Source organism: Chiloscyllium punctatum, chromosome 15, assembly GCF_047496795.1.
Source record: "Chiloscyllium punctatum isolate Juve2018m chromosome 15, sChiPun1.3, whole genome shotgun sequence".
In the NCBI taxonomy this organism is placed as follows: domain Eukaryota; kingdom Metazoa; phylum Chordata; class Chondrichthyes; order Orectolobiformes; family Hemiscylliidae; genus Chiloscyllium; species Chiloscyllium punctatum.
In genome coordinates, this window is record NC_092753.1 from 91310673 (window position 1) to 91328226 (window position 17554).

General features: G+C 42.1%; 1 protein-coding gene across 2 annotated transcripts in view; it reads left to right on the forward strand.

The window, feature by feature from the left end:
- LOC140486503 (neural cell adhesion molecule 2-like) overlaps nucleotides 1-17554 on the forward strand; it is a 1585952-nt gene that overhangs the window by 244693 nt on the left and 1323705 nt on the right. The window lies entirely within an intron of this gene.

Here is a 17554-nt window from a genome sequence, read left to right on the forward strand (position 1 = left end):
TTCCCACCTATCCACTCCACCCTCCTCTCTGACCTATCACCTTCATCCCCTCCCTCACTCACCTATTGTACTCTATGCTACTTTCTCCCCATCCCCACCCCCTCTCATTTATCTCTCCACCCTGCAGGCTCTCTGCCTCTATTCCTGATGAAGGGCTTTTGCCCAAAACATCGATTTTCCTGCTCCTCAGATGCTGCCTGACTTGCTGTGCTTTTCCAGCACCACTCTAATCTAGACTCTGGTTTCCTGCATCTGCAGTCCTTATTTTACCTTTCCCCCTGAACTACTCAACTTATTTTTAGAATTCTATTCATTTAATTTTGGGACAAGTGTTTTAAGAAACACTTGCACGGATACATGTTAATTTTCTCAATCAAATCCTTTTTTAAAGATTCCACAGGCTGAAAGGTTTTGTGTTTGTTGGGTGAGGAAGCACTGTAACATGGGCAAGAGTTTTGCTTTTAGAATCCTTACATTGCACATAAATGCTATTCAGCCCATTGAGTCTGCACTGACCCACTGAACAGCAACCCATCCTATCCCTGTAGCCTTATGTTTACCATGGCTACTCCACTTAGCCAGCACATTCCTGGACACTATGGGACAATTTGGTGGGGTCAATCCACCCTGAACTGCACAGCTTTGGACTGTGAGAGAAAAACAGAGTATCTGGTGGAAACCCATGCAGAAAAGATGAGAATGTGCAAACTCCACCCAGACAGTCACCCAAGGCTAGATTTGAGGCTCTGGTGCTATGAAGTAGCAGTGCTAACCTTTGAGCTGCTGTGCCACCTGCTTCCAAGCCTCATACCTTGATGACTAAGTCAAGTGAGAACCCAACGTCATGTAGGGGTCTTCATTGCCAACTGACCAAGCAGAAAACAGAGTGTAGGTTCTACACTCAATTCAGAATGGCAGACAGTATCTTGGAGCATGAACAGGAGGTGCTCGAGCTCAGAAAAATACATCAACCTGCAGCTCAGGTAAGACAGCAAGAAAGCAAAGATTTCAGTGGCTGCACCATACTCGTTGAAAGAGATTTTCCCCGACATGACCTGTGGCCAGAGAGTTGGGAAAGGGTCAGTGTAGATCCCGGGCCTTTCCCAAGTCAGCTACCAAAAGACCATCTTGACTTCTCAGGGGACCACACAAACAACCACTTGGAGGCATCCAGCACATCAGTGCTGAAGGTAAGGCTGAAGCATTCACAGTCATCTTCAGTCATCAGTGCTGAGTAGATGATCCAGCTTCTACCTCCTCCAGTGGTCCCCAGTATTACAAATACCAGTCTTCAGTCAATTCCATTCACTCCATGTGACATCAAGACCCCTTTTGAAGCACGGATATCGCAAAGACTTTGGGCCCTGAAACATTCCGGTAATAGACTTCTGCTCCAGTACAGTTACCACATTGGCATTTCCCTGACAATGTGGACATTTATCCTGTTATGCTGAAAATGTGTTGCTGGAAAAGCGCAGCAGGTCAGGCAGCATCCAAGGAACAGGAGAATCGACGTTTCAGGCATAAGCTCTTCTTCAGGAATTTATCCTGTTATGTCTTGTACACAAAAAGCAGGACAAATCCAACCTGGCCAATTTCCAACCAATCAGTCTACTCTCAATCAACAGTCGAGTGATGGAAGGGGTCATTAACAGTGCAATCATGCAGCAGCTACTCAGCAATAACCTGCTCAGTGATGCCCAGTTTGGGTTCTGCCAGGGCCACTCAGCTCCTGACCTCATTACAGCCTTGGTTCAAACAAGGACAAAAGAGCTGAATTCCAGAGGTGAAGTGAGAGTGACTGCCCTTGACATCAAGGCTGCAATTGGCTGAGTGCGGCTCCAAGGAGCCTTAGCAAAACTGGACTCAATGGGCATGAGAGGACAAACTCTCTGCTGGTTGGATTCATACCTGACACATAGGAAGATGTTTGTGGTTGCTGGAGGTCAGTCATCTTAACTCCAGGACATCCCTGCAGGAGTGTCTTAGGCCCGACCATCTTCAGTTACTTCATCAATGACCTTCCCTCCATTATAAGGTCAGATGTTCACCGATGATTGAACAATGTTCAGCAGCATTTGTGACTCCCAGAGACTGAAGCAGTCAACTTTCAAATGCAACAAGATCGGGACAATGTCCTGGCTTGGGCTGACAGTAGCAAGTAACATACATGCTGCACAAATGCTAGGGAATGGCCAGCTCCAATAAGAGAGAATCTAATCACTGTCCCTTAACATTCAATGGTGTTACCGTCACTGAATTCCAACACTGTCAACATCGTGCAGTTACTGTTGACCAGAAACTTAGTTGGACTCACCACATAAACACAATGGCTACAAGAGCAGGTCAGAGGCTAGGAATACTGCAGTGAGTAACAGATCTCCTGACTCCTCAAAGTCTGTCCACCATCTACAAGTCACAAGTCAGGAGTGTGATGGAATACTTCCTACTTGCCTGCATGGGTGCATCTCCAACAGGAAGCTTGACACCATCCAGAACAAAGCAGCTCACTTGATTGGCATTACATCCACAAACATCCACTCCCTCCAACACCGACACTCAGCAGCAGTGTGTACTATCTACAAGATACACTGCAGAAATTCACCAAAGATCCTTAGACAGCACTTTCCAAACCCATGACCACTTTTGAGGAGCAAGAAAGTCAACATTTCAGGCTGAAACATTGACTTTCCTGCTGCTGAAATGCTGTCTGACCCACTGTGCTCTTCCAGGTTCACATCTATTGGCTCTGACTTCCAGTCCTTACTGTCTCCATGATGATTTCCATCTAGAGGGACAAGGGTAGCAGATACATGGGAACACCATCACTTTCAAGATCCCCTCCAAGTGACTCACTGTCCTGAATTGGAAATATATCACCGTTCCTTCATTGTCACTGTGTCAAAGTCCTGGAACTCCTGAACAGCAGTGTGGCTGTCCCAACACCAAATGGACTGAACATTCCCTGGGGTTTTTTGGGCACTCCCATGGGAGAGTTTGTCTGCTGCAATATTGAGTCCTGGGACCAGGAGTAGCAAAGTAAGTAAATTTTGGTATTTACAATTATGCTACAAACAGCAGAGCAAGGGACACTCTTTCCCATTATTTGAACTCCACTCTCAGGGCATCTTCCAACATTGCATCATTGAAGTGATTCTCTAACTTCTAAGCTTCTTTGCCTAAAGACTAACAACCCAGAAGGAGGCCTTTCAACTGGTACTGTCATGAAAAAATTGTTCAATTCTCTGTTTTCGATGTAACAGCAGTAGCAATTTGTATTCTCCAGCCACTGCACTTTCAGACAACACTTCCTCGTGACCTCTAAGCAACACTTGAGATATCTCCAATTTAGAGGTGATGTGAAGTCATGCCCAAAAGCATTTTGAGATGAATCACAGTTTAGATCTCGCAGAAACATTCCCACTCAGCAGAGGGGTGACTATCTAGTTATTAATCTGCATTTCGCCATGGACAAAAATGTAGAATGTACAATAGTTTTGGACTATCGTTACGCTGTCAGTGCAGCTAGAGATTACTTGGACTCTGCATTTTCCAGCAACCATGCAGGAGACCTCTTCTGCAATCAGCCATTGTCGCCTGTGCACTGTGAAAATGCTGAGTCAATGATTGATTGCAGAGCATGTGAAAGGACCCAATGAAATCAAGAACGAAAAGCATTAGCATGATGAATGTCTCTCTGGTTGGAGATGGTGGCTGATGATGGGGGATGATAAATTTGTACAGCAATGCAGTATCTGTGATATCTCCCGAGTATTACCAGTTAAAAGGCATGAGAAATGGAGAGGGAAAGGAACGTGGAGGATGATGTCGGGTTGTGCTTTGTGCATTCTGCATTCATTTGGATTCTGCTGAGAAAAAAATATATTGATACATATTCTATATATTGAAGTATGAACCAGTATCATGTTTATCTGTCACAAAACTGTAGTGCTTCCAGCTCAAAGTTAATATGTGATGTCTAGATGTTTTATATGAGCAGGTTATCTGTTACTCAGCAGTTTTTATTGATTGCAAATCTCTACTTATGAACTTCTGAGTTTTTGAGTTCAGGATAGAGAAACGTATTCGGAGTGGAACATTTTTTCACTGTGTTGCCAGGCTTGTGAAGGTGCAGGGGTCAGATTGTTGTCACACTGGCATGGTTGGTATGTGTGCCACTTCCTGGTTCTAGTCTAGAACTGACTAAAGGTAACTGTGAATAGTGAGGATCCAGTTTGTACAATACAATACATAATTGAATAAGGGAGGACAGGATAGAAGGAAATGTTGATGGGCTTGGATGAAACACACTGGGAAGAGGCTGGTGCAGGACAAAGCAATATCCACAAGTCAGCAGCACCTGTCACAAATATCATATAATCTACAACTGTATTGTGCAACACTATTCACTGCTCTGACGATTGACATTGACCCCTCCCATGGAACACAGCATTTTTATTTGCTATTTGTTCATGAGATATGGGCATGGTGGTGAGGCAAACATTTATTGCTCATTGCTAATTGTCCTTGAATTGAAGCCACATCAGTCCAGCACATCATTGTGGGGTCTGGAGTCACATGCAGGCCAGACTAGATAAAGACAGCAGATTACCTTCCTGAAATAACTGCACAGAGGCCAGGCCAGTATCCCATCACTAAGTCACCCTTTATTTATATGCGCACTGACTAGCCAACTTAGAGTCAGTTCCTAGAGTGAGAAGACTCTCTGATCCCCTGTTTATATCTGTCAGCCAAGGCTCCCTGATTGGCCACAATTCACAACCCCAATCAAGGATCTCATAGTCAATGAGATTCACCTGGCTCTTGTTCCAATCATTATACTTCCCTAAAGAGCATAGTGAACCAGATGGGTTCACTATCATTATTAGTAAATAATGGTCATTATTAGACAGACTTTTAAAAATTGAATCCAAATTTCACTTTCTGCAACAGCAGGTTTCGAACCTTCATCCTGGATGACTCAGTCCAGTGACATTACAACTATACCACCACCTTCCTATGAATACAAGCGGAGAGATTCTAAATGGAATCCTACTTTCAGTTCCAACTCTAGAAATTAGGCCAGTGAATGATTTCTAGTCTGCCTTAAAGTTATGAGAGCATAATCACAGACAGCTCCACAGTTTTCCTGCATTTTTCATTTCCTCTGTGGGACAAGATACATTGGATGGAATATGTTCAGAGTATGAGTCATGATTTTTCAAATTCAAGGAGATCACGAATTTGGGATAACATTTGTGTGAGGGTTCCCTGAAGGAAGAACATGTGATAATATTGTGAATCTTTCTTCAAAGAAAGGCAACCAATTATTTGATCTGGCAATCAATCAGGAAAGGAGTGTACATCTTATTAGTGATTTTTTTTTTGCTTTGCTCTCAAGGTGTTTAAAATGTATGATTCAATCTTCAAGGAGAAATTTTCTCTATCTCTAATACATCAATTGGTCAGCTGCTCTTTATAGAGAAGCACTGCAGGATGCGGGGTAAATCTGACTGATTTTCACTAAAACTTTAGTTCACATGATTAAAGTAGTTAACTGCATGTCTCAGCAACATAGTGGAGCTCCAAAGTGCCTAAATTCTTCATTAAACAACCATGAAAAATGGACTTAATGAATATCAAATCAAGTTGTATTGTTCACTTCTTGAGAAGAAACGTAGTTGCATTGAGGCACTTAGGAGGTTCATTAGATTGATTTTGGAGATGCAGGGTTGACCTATGAAAAGAGATTATAGAGTCAGAGAGATGTACAAAATGGAAACAGGCCCTTCAGTCCTACTCATCCATGCCCACCAGATATCCTAAATAAACCTGGTCCCATTTGACAGCATTCAATCCATATCCCTCTAAACCCTTCCTTTTCATATTGTTATGGATCAGGCCAGACCCCCTCAAAATATTTCAACAAAGTAGCCCAAACCCTAACTTTGCTCGTAGTTTTAAGCAGGATATTCCAGGAGGGATGCAGCAGGTCAAACCACTTAGTTTTAAGCAACACAAAATTTATTTACATGATTACAGAATGAAACACAAACACAAGAGAACTGAATACAAAATAACTTAATATACCCAAAAACCCAACAGACTATCCCGACAATGATGCTGTTCCAAATACTTGCAACAATCCCCATAAACACCTCTTGGCACAAAAGAAAAAATAAACACAGGGTCTTCCAGGAGAGAGGGAGATGGCAGTGTGGAACACCCTCTTCCATGGAGCTGTTACTTGGACCAGCAGCCTCTAAACTGCCTGACTGCTTTCAGTGGATAGCCAGACTACCAAAACCAAACCAAACCAGAGAGAAGCTAAATTGGGAGAACTGGCCACTCCACTTTCATTGTATCAATGCTATTTTTAAAACTTGAAAGCTTTTGTCTTTTCTCTGCTCCTGGGAAGTAGTAGACAATGAAGGGTCGCATCCCGTACCTGTGACTGAGAAACTATACCATGTTCTTCACAGCTTGCAGCACATTACTGATGAGGATCACCATCTTGCCAAGGCCTTCCCTACGCATTCACTTCTCACCTTTAAACAACCACCAAACCTTAAACTGACCATTGTTCACAGCAAGCTGCCCAGTCTTCAGGACAACATCGACCACGACACCATACAACCCTGTCATGGCAACCACTCCAAGACATGTCAGAGTATCAACATAGATGCTGCCATTACATGGGGGGACATCATGTGTAGGTCGTGGCAGGTAATATGACTCAGCCAACATTGTCTATCTCATAAGCTGCAAGCAAGGATACCTCAAGGTATGGTACATTGGTAAGACTAAGCAGACGCTATGACAATGGATGAATGGACACCGAGCAACAATTGCCAGACAGTGTCCTCCCAGTCAGGGAAAACTTCAGTGCTCAGGGACATTTGGCTTCAGATCTTCAGGTGACTGTCCTCCAAGGCAGACTTCAGGATACGCAACAATGCAGAGTAGCCGAGCATAGCCAAGTTTGGTACCCATGAGGGTGGCCTCAACCGGGACCTTGGGTTCATGTCACACTACAGGTGACCCCACGACACAACACTACACACACACACACACACACACACACACACACACACACACACACACACTTATGTATTCACACTCTCGCACACCGTCTCTTAAACACATGCTCTCTCAGACACACTCTCTCAATAGGCTCAAGACTGGGACAAAGACAGATTCTAGCCTCACACCTTGAATGCATTGTCTGAGCTGAGATGTCATCTATTTTTACAAAACCTTAAGTTATCTCGAGAATGTGACTGGAAAAAAGTTTTCGGATTTACAGATTAATGAACCAAAACCTGCAACTCATCCTAAAAGATGAAAGACTTAACAGCAATCTAGGCTCATTCAATATATTTTTTCAGTTATATAACACTGAGATCTTTTGCTATAAATTTTATGCCTTATGACCCTGCACCCCAGCTACCTGATGAAGGAGCAGCGCTCTGAAAGCTAATACTTCCAAATAAACCTGTTGGACTATAACTTGGTGTTGTGTGATTTTTAACTTTGTCCACTCCATTCCAACACTAGCACCTCCACATCATAATCAAATTGTCCCTAAAACACCTCCAAGCCAGACTTTTTGGAATCACTGCTTTTACAATTCTGAAAAAGTGGCCACGGGCAACATAAGCTTACTAAAGGAGCAACAGCATCACAATATACCCATCCAGATGCCTTTTAAATGTTGTAATTGTACCAGCCTCCACCACTTCCTCTGGCTACTCATTCCATACACGCACACCCTTTACATGAAAAAGTTACCCCTTAGGTCCCTTTTAACTCTTTCCGCTTTCACCTTAAACCGGTGCCTTCATTTTGGGCTCCCCTACCCTAGGTAAAAGACATTGTCTATTTATCCTATCCATGCCCCTCATGATTTTACAAACCTCCATAAGATGACCCCTCAGTCTCCAGCCCTCCAGGGAAAATAGCCCCAGTGTGTTGAACGTCTCCCTGTAGCACAAACCTTCCTACACTGACAACATCCGTGTAAATTTTTTCTGAACCCTTTTAAGTTTCACAACATCCTTCCTAGAGGTGGGAGACCAAAATTTCATGCAGTATTCCAAAAGTGGCCTAACCGATATCCTGTACAGCCACAACATGACCTCCAAACTCATATACTCAATGCATTGACCAATACAGTTTGACATGTACCCTCTGGAGTTTCGAAAAGTGGGAGGAGACCTAATTGAGGTATATAAGATCTTAACGGGAATTGACAAAGACGACATAAAAAGGATGTTTTCTCATGTCAGGCAATCCAAAATGAAAGGTCATTGAATAAATTTAAGGAGAAGTTAGATTTTTAATCAGCAATAGGTTGAAAGGTTATAGAGACTAGAGATTTCAAGCTGAGATGAGATCAGCCATGATTGTATTAAATGGTGAAGCAAGCTCAAGGGGCTGAATAACCTACTCCTGCTCCTACTTTTTATGTTCTTTAGGAATCAGATTAATGTCTTGATTTTATCTTCTGTATAATTTCACCTTCAATAAATATGATTTGATAGTTCAGCCTGAACAACGTAGACATTTTAGTTGATGATTTTTCATTGAGTTGGAGAGATGATAAATGGGGAGGTAATGGTCAAGTAGCATTATTGCTCGATGAGGGAAATCTAGAAATGTTCTGGAGACCTGGGTTCAAATCCCACTGTGGGAGAATTTGAACTCAGTTAAAAAAGGAATCTGGAATTAAGAGCCCACTTCTGACCATGAAATGATTGTCAGCAAAAACCCATCTGGTTCACTAATCTCCTCTACAGAAGGAAATCTGCTGTCCTTACCTGGTCTGGTCAACACTTGACCCCAGACTCACAGCAATGTGGTAAAAACAATGACTGCAGATGACAGCAATGTGGTTGACTCTCAACTGCTGTCTGGACAATTAACAATGAGCAATAAACACAGGTCATGCAAGTGATGCCGTCGTCCTGTGAGTGAATAACAAAACGAGGACAACACTGTGATAGTCTGTCGTATTTTAAAAACACATGCACTAGAATTAGTTTATGCATTGCAATTCTGCCTTGGCAACCAATATTTTATCCTTAACATCAACCTTTAGATGATCTGAACCATGTCCGTTCACATTGAAACAATGTTTTGCTGAGAACATGAATAAGCAGCATTGCAATACAATACACACTGCAACACCATCATTGCACTGGACCTCTTTCCCAGTACCAGTCGTTCATTGATTCAAATAACCTTCAGAAACCCAGAAGTAAAGAATTGCTTATACTTTAAAATTTGCATCATCTTCGGGCACATAAAAACACTTGAACAAATGTGATTGAATAAATACATAACTTACTTCATCAAAAATGATCTACATGCACAATAGAATAAATTCAGCAAATTATTCCAGATAAAATGTTTGAGCCACTGTTTTGGGGTAGATCAAGATGAAAATGTGCATCTTTCTGTTAGTATGAAAGTATGCATTGTCCTGTGGTTTATATTCTCTAACCTTTAAGCTGTCTGCTTTAAAGTAATTTCAACCTGTAGAGAGTGGTATCAAGATTAGTATTTATTGTCTGTAACATGAGAAAGAGGTGATAGGACTGCTTCTTGAGTCTTGTGATGCTAATGCTTTCTGAATGATTTTCTTCAAAGAAGTCCTGATGTTTTGACTTGACAAAAATGAAGGGCAAATTTTTTGGGGTCCAAAATTAGGACAAGCAAATCAGGTACAATATCTTTTTACCCAGTTTATCAGTCAAATATATCTTAACCAAGCTGAAAATGTGTTACTGGAAAAGCGCAGCAGGTCAGGCAGCATCCAAGGAGCAGGCGAATCGATGTTTCGGGCATGAGCCCTTCTTCAGGAATTCTTCTTCCTAAAGAAGGGCTCATGCCCGAAACGCGATTCTCCTGCTCCTTGGATGCTGCCTGACCTGCTGCGCTTTTCCAGCAACATATTTTCAGCTCTGATCTCCATCATCTGCAGTCCTCACTTTCTCCCATATTTTAACCGAGTGAAAATTCCTGTTTTTTTAAAAAAGCACAGTCATGAACATACTAATCACTCTTTAAATTAACAGGACCAGTGTGCATCATTCACACAGTTTACTGATTTTTGCTGCTGGAAATGTATCTGTTCCTTAAATTGCATTTTCCTGCCTTTGTCTCATATCTTTATACATAACAATCAGATGTTAGTCTGTTTGAATATCTCTCCATCAACATTCTAGATTACATGTTATCGTGTAGGAACACATTCTGTCTGCTATTAAAATAATACGCTCCAGATAATGTTATCCCATACTATACAAGTCTCGTAATCTGCACTGTGCTTGCGTGTGATTTACATCTCTGGCAAGTTTCATATTAAAACTGTGTTGTCCTTACATCCCCACCAGAATTAAAGATGTTTATCCTCTAGTTATCAGCTAAAGTAAGCATCTAATTCCAAATTCCAATCTGCCTCTCACTACACTTGTAAATCAGAGTGGTTCATTTTCAAGCAGGCACCTTTTCCAGGTAAAGGTTCTCATCAAGAAACAATAATGAAAGTTGATCCCTCACTCACACATTTATCTCATTGTGGAGGTGAAGTGTTTATTTACTGCTTAATGTAGAGTGCTGATTGCACTCAGGTAGTTTTCACTGCAAAGAACTAACTTTGTCTGATCTTGTTAACAGTCTGTTGTCTTGATTGGTTGGCCTTTGACTCAAAGAACAACAATGTTCCTATATCAACTTTAACATAACAAAATGACCCCTGCTGTTTGGCAGGATCATTATCAAACAACATTTGATATTGAGCTATGCCCAGGAGGTGCTGGAACCAGCAACCAATAGCTTGACAAAGAGTTAGGTGTTAAGGAACATCTTTCTGGGAGGAACTGTAAGTATGAAAGTATGCATTGTCCTGTGGTTTATATTCTCTAACCTTTAAGCTGTCTGCTTTAAAGTAATTTCAACCTGTAGAGAGTGGTGTCAAGATTAGTATTTATTGTCTGATCATGAGAAAGAGTTGATAGGACTGCTTCTTGAGTCTTGTGATGCTAATGCTTTCTGAACTGAGTGGCTTGCTCAAATAGAGGGCAGTTAAAATTCAATCAATATCACAGAGAGTCTGGAGTCGCATATAGGCCAGACCAAACAAGGATAACAAATTCCAGAGTTTAGTGTCTTACACACTCACATTTATTCCCAGGCTTTGTTAGTCCAGCACAAATGCATAATTCCATGCTTCGCCGAAATGGATTCCATTGTCTAGTGTCCTGCAACAAGAACGAGCATGGGGTTGGGGGTGTGTGAGAGATCAGGAAGAAGTGGCAAAGGGAATTTATTTTATTTTGTGGGATGTGGGCATTACAAGCTGGACCACCATTTATTACCCATCCCTAATTGCCCTTGGCAAGACGGTGGTGAGCTGCCTTCTTGAACCACTGCAGTCCACCTGCTGTGCGTTGACCCACAATGCCATAGGGAGGGGAATTCCAGGAGTTTGACCCAGTGACAGTAAAGGAATGGTGATATGTTTCCAAGTTAGGATGGTGAGTGGCTTGGAGGGGAACTTAAAGGTGGTGGTATTCAATACAGAGGGGTTTCAGAGTGAAGGGCTGGAGGAAGAAGCAAAGACCGTTGATTGAATGAAGAAGACATAGTGACCCTGGACTTTCACTCCGATGTGTATAGCTCATCCAGACCTGTTGTTTTGTAACTATTATGATTGGATAATGATTTCTCATTTCCCTTTTCTTTCCTTCAAATCTCTCAGTGCCTCATTGAGTTTGCAGGAGGTATAAGGGGATGAAGTGATGTGAAGAGATGTTTGTGAAGTGCTTCAAGGCTTAGCTCCATGGATGTTTTCCTGAAGCTCATTTTTTCCCCCCAAAACAGGCTGCATTAATGGATGGCAATCCATTCGATAGTGACAGGAAGCCAAATCAAGGTCATGATGGTACTAATTGACAGCCACACTACTAGGACAGTGGCAATTTCCCAGTGACACACAGGAACCTCGCTGTGTCGATAGCTCAGCTCCTCACTGGAGGTGGAGTACAGCATGAGGTTAGAGTGGCATGAAATGAATAAGTGGAAATACCTTGAAACAAACACATAGCGCCCATTCAGCACCTGAATAGGCACATGCCTCCATGTGCAAATGTTTCCCCAAAAGACCAAATCATGAGAGGCATAGACAGAGTAGATTGTGAGACATTCTTCCCATCGTTGACTTGTCTAAGACCAGATGGCAAAAGTTTAAGGTGCAAGGAGCAAGTGGTTTAGAGGAAATCTGAGAAAAATTAGTTTCACCCAGAGGAACTTGCTGCTTAAGAGAGAGGCAAAGGTAGGTACATTTGCAACACTTAAGAAGCATCTGGATGAGCACTTAAAATGAAGGGCATAGTAGGCTATGGAGCGAGTGCAGGTAAATGGGATTAGTTTAGTTTGGTGTGTGTTGTTCAGTGTAGAAATAGTTGAAGGGTCTGTTTCCATGCTGTATGACTCTATGACTATATATCACAGGAAGGATTTAATTGCTCCAGAGTACAAATGAGATTTGCAAGAATGTTGCCAGTGCTTATAAATTACAACTATGAGAAAAGATTGTATAGATGAGGGTTGTTTTCCTTAGAACAGAGGTTTCTAAAAGGTTGATAAATTCAAGTGTATGCAGCAATGGGGCACTTAGCAAAAGGTGAAGACAAGAACAGGTCCTCCTTGCAGAGGGATCAGTACTGGTGGGTGAGGACACAGGTTTAAAGTGATTAATGGAATGAACAGAGGGAATATGAGAAAAAATATTTTCACCCAGAGGAATTTGCTGCCCAATTCGGTGGTCCAAGAAAAACAGCTCCAAGGCAAAATAAAACAGCTTATCCAGTCTCTCCTCATAACTGAGACTTTCCAACCCAGGTATTCTCCTGGTGAACCTCCTCTGCACTCTCTCTGGTGCAATAAAGTCCTTCTAATAGTGTAGCAACCAGAACTGCACACAGCATTCCATCTGTGACCTAATCAATGACTCATAAACAACGACAAAACAGGAATTGCTGGAAAAACTCATTAGGTCAGGCAGCATTTATGGAGAGAAATCAGTTAATGTTTTGGGTTGAGTGACCCCTTCCTCAGAACCAGGTATATAATGACTTATGGTTTATAAAGCTGTAACAATATTTCCTTGTTCCTATAATCAGTGTCCTGGCTAATGAAAGCAAACATCTGTGTGTCTTCTTCACCACCTTGTCTACTGGTGCTACACCAAGGTCCCTTTGTTCCTCAGTACTTCTTAGTATTTCCTACTATTCATTGTGTATTCATTTCCTACTATTCATTCCTACTATTCATTTCCTTATTAGAGCTCCTAAAATCCATCACGTCCAAGCCATTAATGTACAGAATAAACAGCAAGGGTCCCAGCATTGATCCCTGTGGTACTCCTGTGGTCACAAGCTTCCAATCACAAAAACATCCCTCCACTATCACCCTTTACCGCCTATTTGCAAGCCAATTTTGGATCTAGTTTGCCTTGGATCCCATGGGTCTTATCTTTTTGACCAGCCTTCCATGTGGAACCTTTTCAAAGGCCTTCCTGAAGTTCAGATAAACCAGATTAACTGCATTACAATCACCAATATATTTAGCCACCTTTTCAATAATCTCAATTTGTCAGACAAGTTCTCCCTCCAACAAATCCATACTGACTGTCACTCATCAATCCCTGTCTTTCCAAGTGATGATTAATCTTGTCCTTCAGAAATTTTTCACAGTGAGGCTTCTGGCTGTCCTTTTTCATTGTCTTGCTTTGATTGTCACACCTTAACCCTTCCCCCATCCAAAGCGTCATTGTCCACCTGGTATTCTTAATGGGACTGTGCTTCTGGGAAAGACCTTGTTAATTGGCAACCTTTGAGGAAATTGTGCTCAGTGTTCTGACACTTACCCTTTCAATGAACCAGTGCATGGCAAAAATGGGCATCTGAGTGGAAAATTGGAGCCCAGCAAGGTCACCCCTCACTGACTTGAGGTTTACCAGCCCTTGCTTAACCTCAATCATATTTAATGTCATAAAAAATCAAATCGCTTAGTTCGAAATTTTACTTGTCAGGCCATATTGATCAGGGACCTCTTGCCCATTTGCACAGTTTTGATTTTCTGACAAAAGTACAAATCAGATGAACTTTTTATTATGTGGAGAGTGTGGTTAAAAATTCTCCATGAGTGGCCTTGTACCGGATCTGCCAGTCTCTGGCAACAGATTGTTTAGCTGTTGGATTGGTTTTACACGGCTGTGATGGTGGTAGTTTAATGTCCCTCAGTTAATATGAAAAGATGGAAATTCAGCAGATATTGCTGGACCTTTTCCACCTGCAATTGTGCAGTGTGCTCTCAGTGTGTCAGAACTCTGCACTGAAAGTAAATGCATAATGTCTACCTGGATTAATCGATGAGGTCACCAGTTAGTGACAAAGTGAACGAAGCTTCACTGCCACATCAGCCGAATAGCTTCCTCACGTTTATTGTCTCCTTCTGGATTATGAGTACTCACCCTGGAAGTTCCCAATGCTCAGAGAAATGTCATGAATTGTGAAAATCTTAAGGAGATGAGTAAGTGAAGTAAAATAATGAAAATAAACAGTAAAGGCCCTTCGGCCCTCGATATTGCGCCGACCTATGAAACCAATACGAAGCCTACATTATCCTACACCATTCCATTTTCATCCATATGTTTATCCAATGACTATTTAAATGCCCTTAAAGTTGGCGAGTCTACGACTGTTGCAGGCAGGGCATTCCACGCCCCTACAACTCTCTGAGTCAAGAAATTACCTCTGACATTTGTCCTTTATCTATCACCCCTCAGTTTCTAGCTATGTCCCCTCATGCTCGCCATCACCATCCAAGGAAAAAGGCTCTCATTGTTTGCCCTATCTAACCCTCTGATTATCTTACATGTCTCAATTAAGTCACCTCCCAACCTTCTTCTTTCTAACGAAAATAGCCTCAAGTCCCTAAGCCTTTCCTCATAAAACCTTCAAAGGGAAACATTTATTCAGTATGTTTCATGTCCTCAGAATGTTCCAAAGTGGGTTTTTGTGTTTATTCATGGGCTGTGGGCATCGCTGTCTGGCCAGCATTTATTGTTCATTGCTAGTTGTCCTTGAGAAGGTGGTGGTGAGCTGCCTTCCTGACCTCCTGCCGTTCATGTGATGCCACAATACGATTAGAAAGGGAGTTTCAGGATGTTGACCCAACAAGATAGGGGAACAGTGATATATTTCCAAGTCAAGACGGTGAGTGACTTAGATTAGATTACTTACAGTGTGGAAACAGGCCCTTCGGCCCAACAAGTCCACAACAACCTGCCACCCACCCAGACCCATTCCCCTACATTTACCCCTTCACCTAACACTACAGGCAACTTATCATGGCCAATTCACCTAACCTGCACATTTTTGGTCTGTGGGAGGAAACCGGAGCACCCGGAGGAAACCCACGCAGACCCGGGGAGAATGTGCAAACTCCACACAGTCAGTAACCTAGGCGGGAATTGAATGGGTCTCTGGCGCTGTGAGGCAGCAGTGCTAACCACTGTGCCACCGTGCCGCCCACTTGGAGGGGAATTCACAGGTGATAGTATTCCCATGTACCTGCTGCCCCTGTTCTTCTAAATGGTGATGGTTATTGGTTTGGAATTGCTTTTTCAAGGTGCTTTGGTAAATCCCTGCAATGTATTTTGTAGATGGTATACATTGCTGCTACTGAGTGTCAGTGGTGGAGGGAGTAGATGTTTGTGGATATGGTGCCAATCAAATGGGCTGCTTTATCTAGAATAGTGTCAATTTTCTTGCACGTTATTGGGGCTACACTGATCCAAATAAGTGCAGAGTATTCCATCATACTCCTGACTTGTGCCTTATAAATGAGGGAAAGGGTTTGAGGAGTCAGGAGGGGACTTACTCGCTGCGATGTTGCCAATCTCTGGCCTAATGTTTTAGCTATTGTGTTTGCATGGCCATTCCAATTCAGTTCTGGTCAATGATAACCGCAGGAGTCACTCTTGAAACATAGGAAAGGCACAGCCAGCTCCCATAGAGAACAATCAGATAATGACATGATATTACCTTTCTCTTTTAAATGAAATTGATTGATGGAAAAGCATTGACATCGACACTGCAGAGAATTCTCCACAAGATCATAAGACCAAACGCTATAAGAGCAAAAATTAGGCCATTCAGCCCATCAAGTCTGCTCCACCATTCAATACTGGCTGATAAGTTTCTCAACCCCATTCTCCTACTTTCTCTCCATAATCCTTGATCCCCTTAATACTCAGGAACCCATCTATCTTAGTCTTAAATGTACTCAGTGACCTGGCCTCAGCCTTCTGTGGCAATGAATTCCATCAATTCACCACTTTTCGGCTGAAGAGGCTTCTCCTTATCTCCATTCTAAAAGGTCTTCCCTTTACTCTAAGGATATGCCCTCAGTTCCCTGTCTCTCCTAACATCTTCCACATCTACTCCATCCACGCCATTCAGTATTCTGTATGTTTCAATTAGATCCCCACTCAGCCTTCTGAACTCCATCAAGTATAAACCTATAAGCCCAGAGTCCTCAAGCGTCCCTTATATGTTCAGCTTTTCATTCCTGAGACCATTCTTGTGGACCTCCTCTGAACACACTCCAAAACCAGTACATCTTTCCTGAGATATGGGGCCCAAAACCGCACGCATTTCTCCAAATGTGGCCTGACCAGAGCCTTATTGAGCCTCAGAACTACATCCCTGCTTTTATATTCAAGTTCTCTCAAAATAAATACCATCATTGCATTTGCCTTCCTAACTACTGACTCAACCTGCAACTCTTCTTAAGAATTGTGCCTTGAGACCTTCTAAATCCAGAAGGCAGATAGACTTCGATTTTATGTCTCACTGGAGAAATAGTACCTGAAAGTGTCAGCCTGGCGGCTGTGGTCTAATTTGGTATAGGATTTGAACCAGTAGCTTGTGACTCAGAGATGATAGGGCTACCACTTAGTCATGGCTGATAACCTATTAAAGAGTACCATTATATGAATTTAATTAATAGGCTTCATTCATATCCTTACACTGAAGGAACCATAGTTGACGGAAATTAAAAAGGTAGATTAAATTGATGGCCTCCTCGCAATATCTAAATGTCAATGAGAAAGTTCAGGCTTGTAATGTTATAAGACACAGAATGTATCATTATATTAGTAATTATGTTCTGTCTCTATGTTTTTTTAAGCAAAGTTTTTATTCTTTGTTCAATTCAATTTTTACCATGCAGTCTCTCGCACAGAACTTGAATACTTTCTGCTGCAGGAACTGAGTATTTTGGAGTTCTAAAGCAATATTAAAACAATCAAGGGTTACAAAAGTAAAACAAGTGGAAGAGGGATGTGTGGGAGTGCTGTGCAACATTAAAATTGTGACTTATCGAAAGGGAATGATCAGGATTGTGTTACAGGTTGGTGTCTAATGGAAGGGTACAGATGCTTAATACATAGAAGAATAGGCACTTAACATTGAATTAGCAT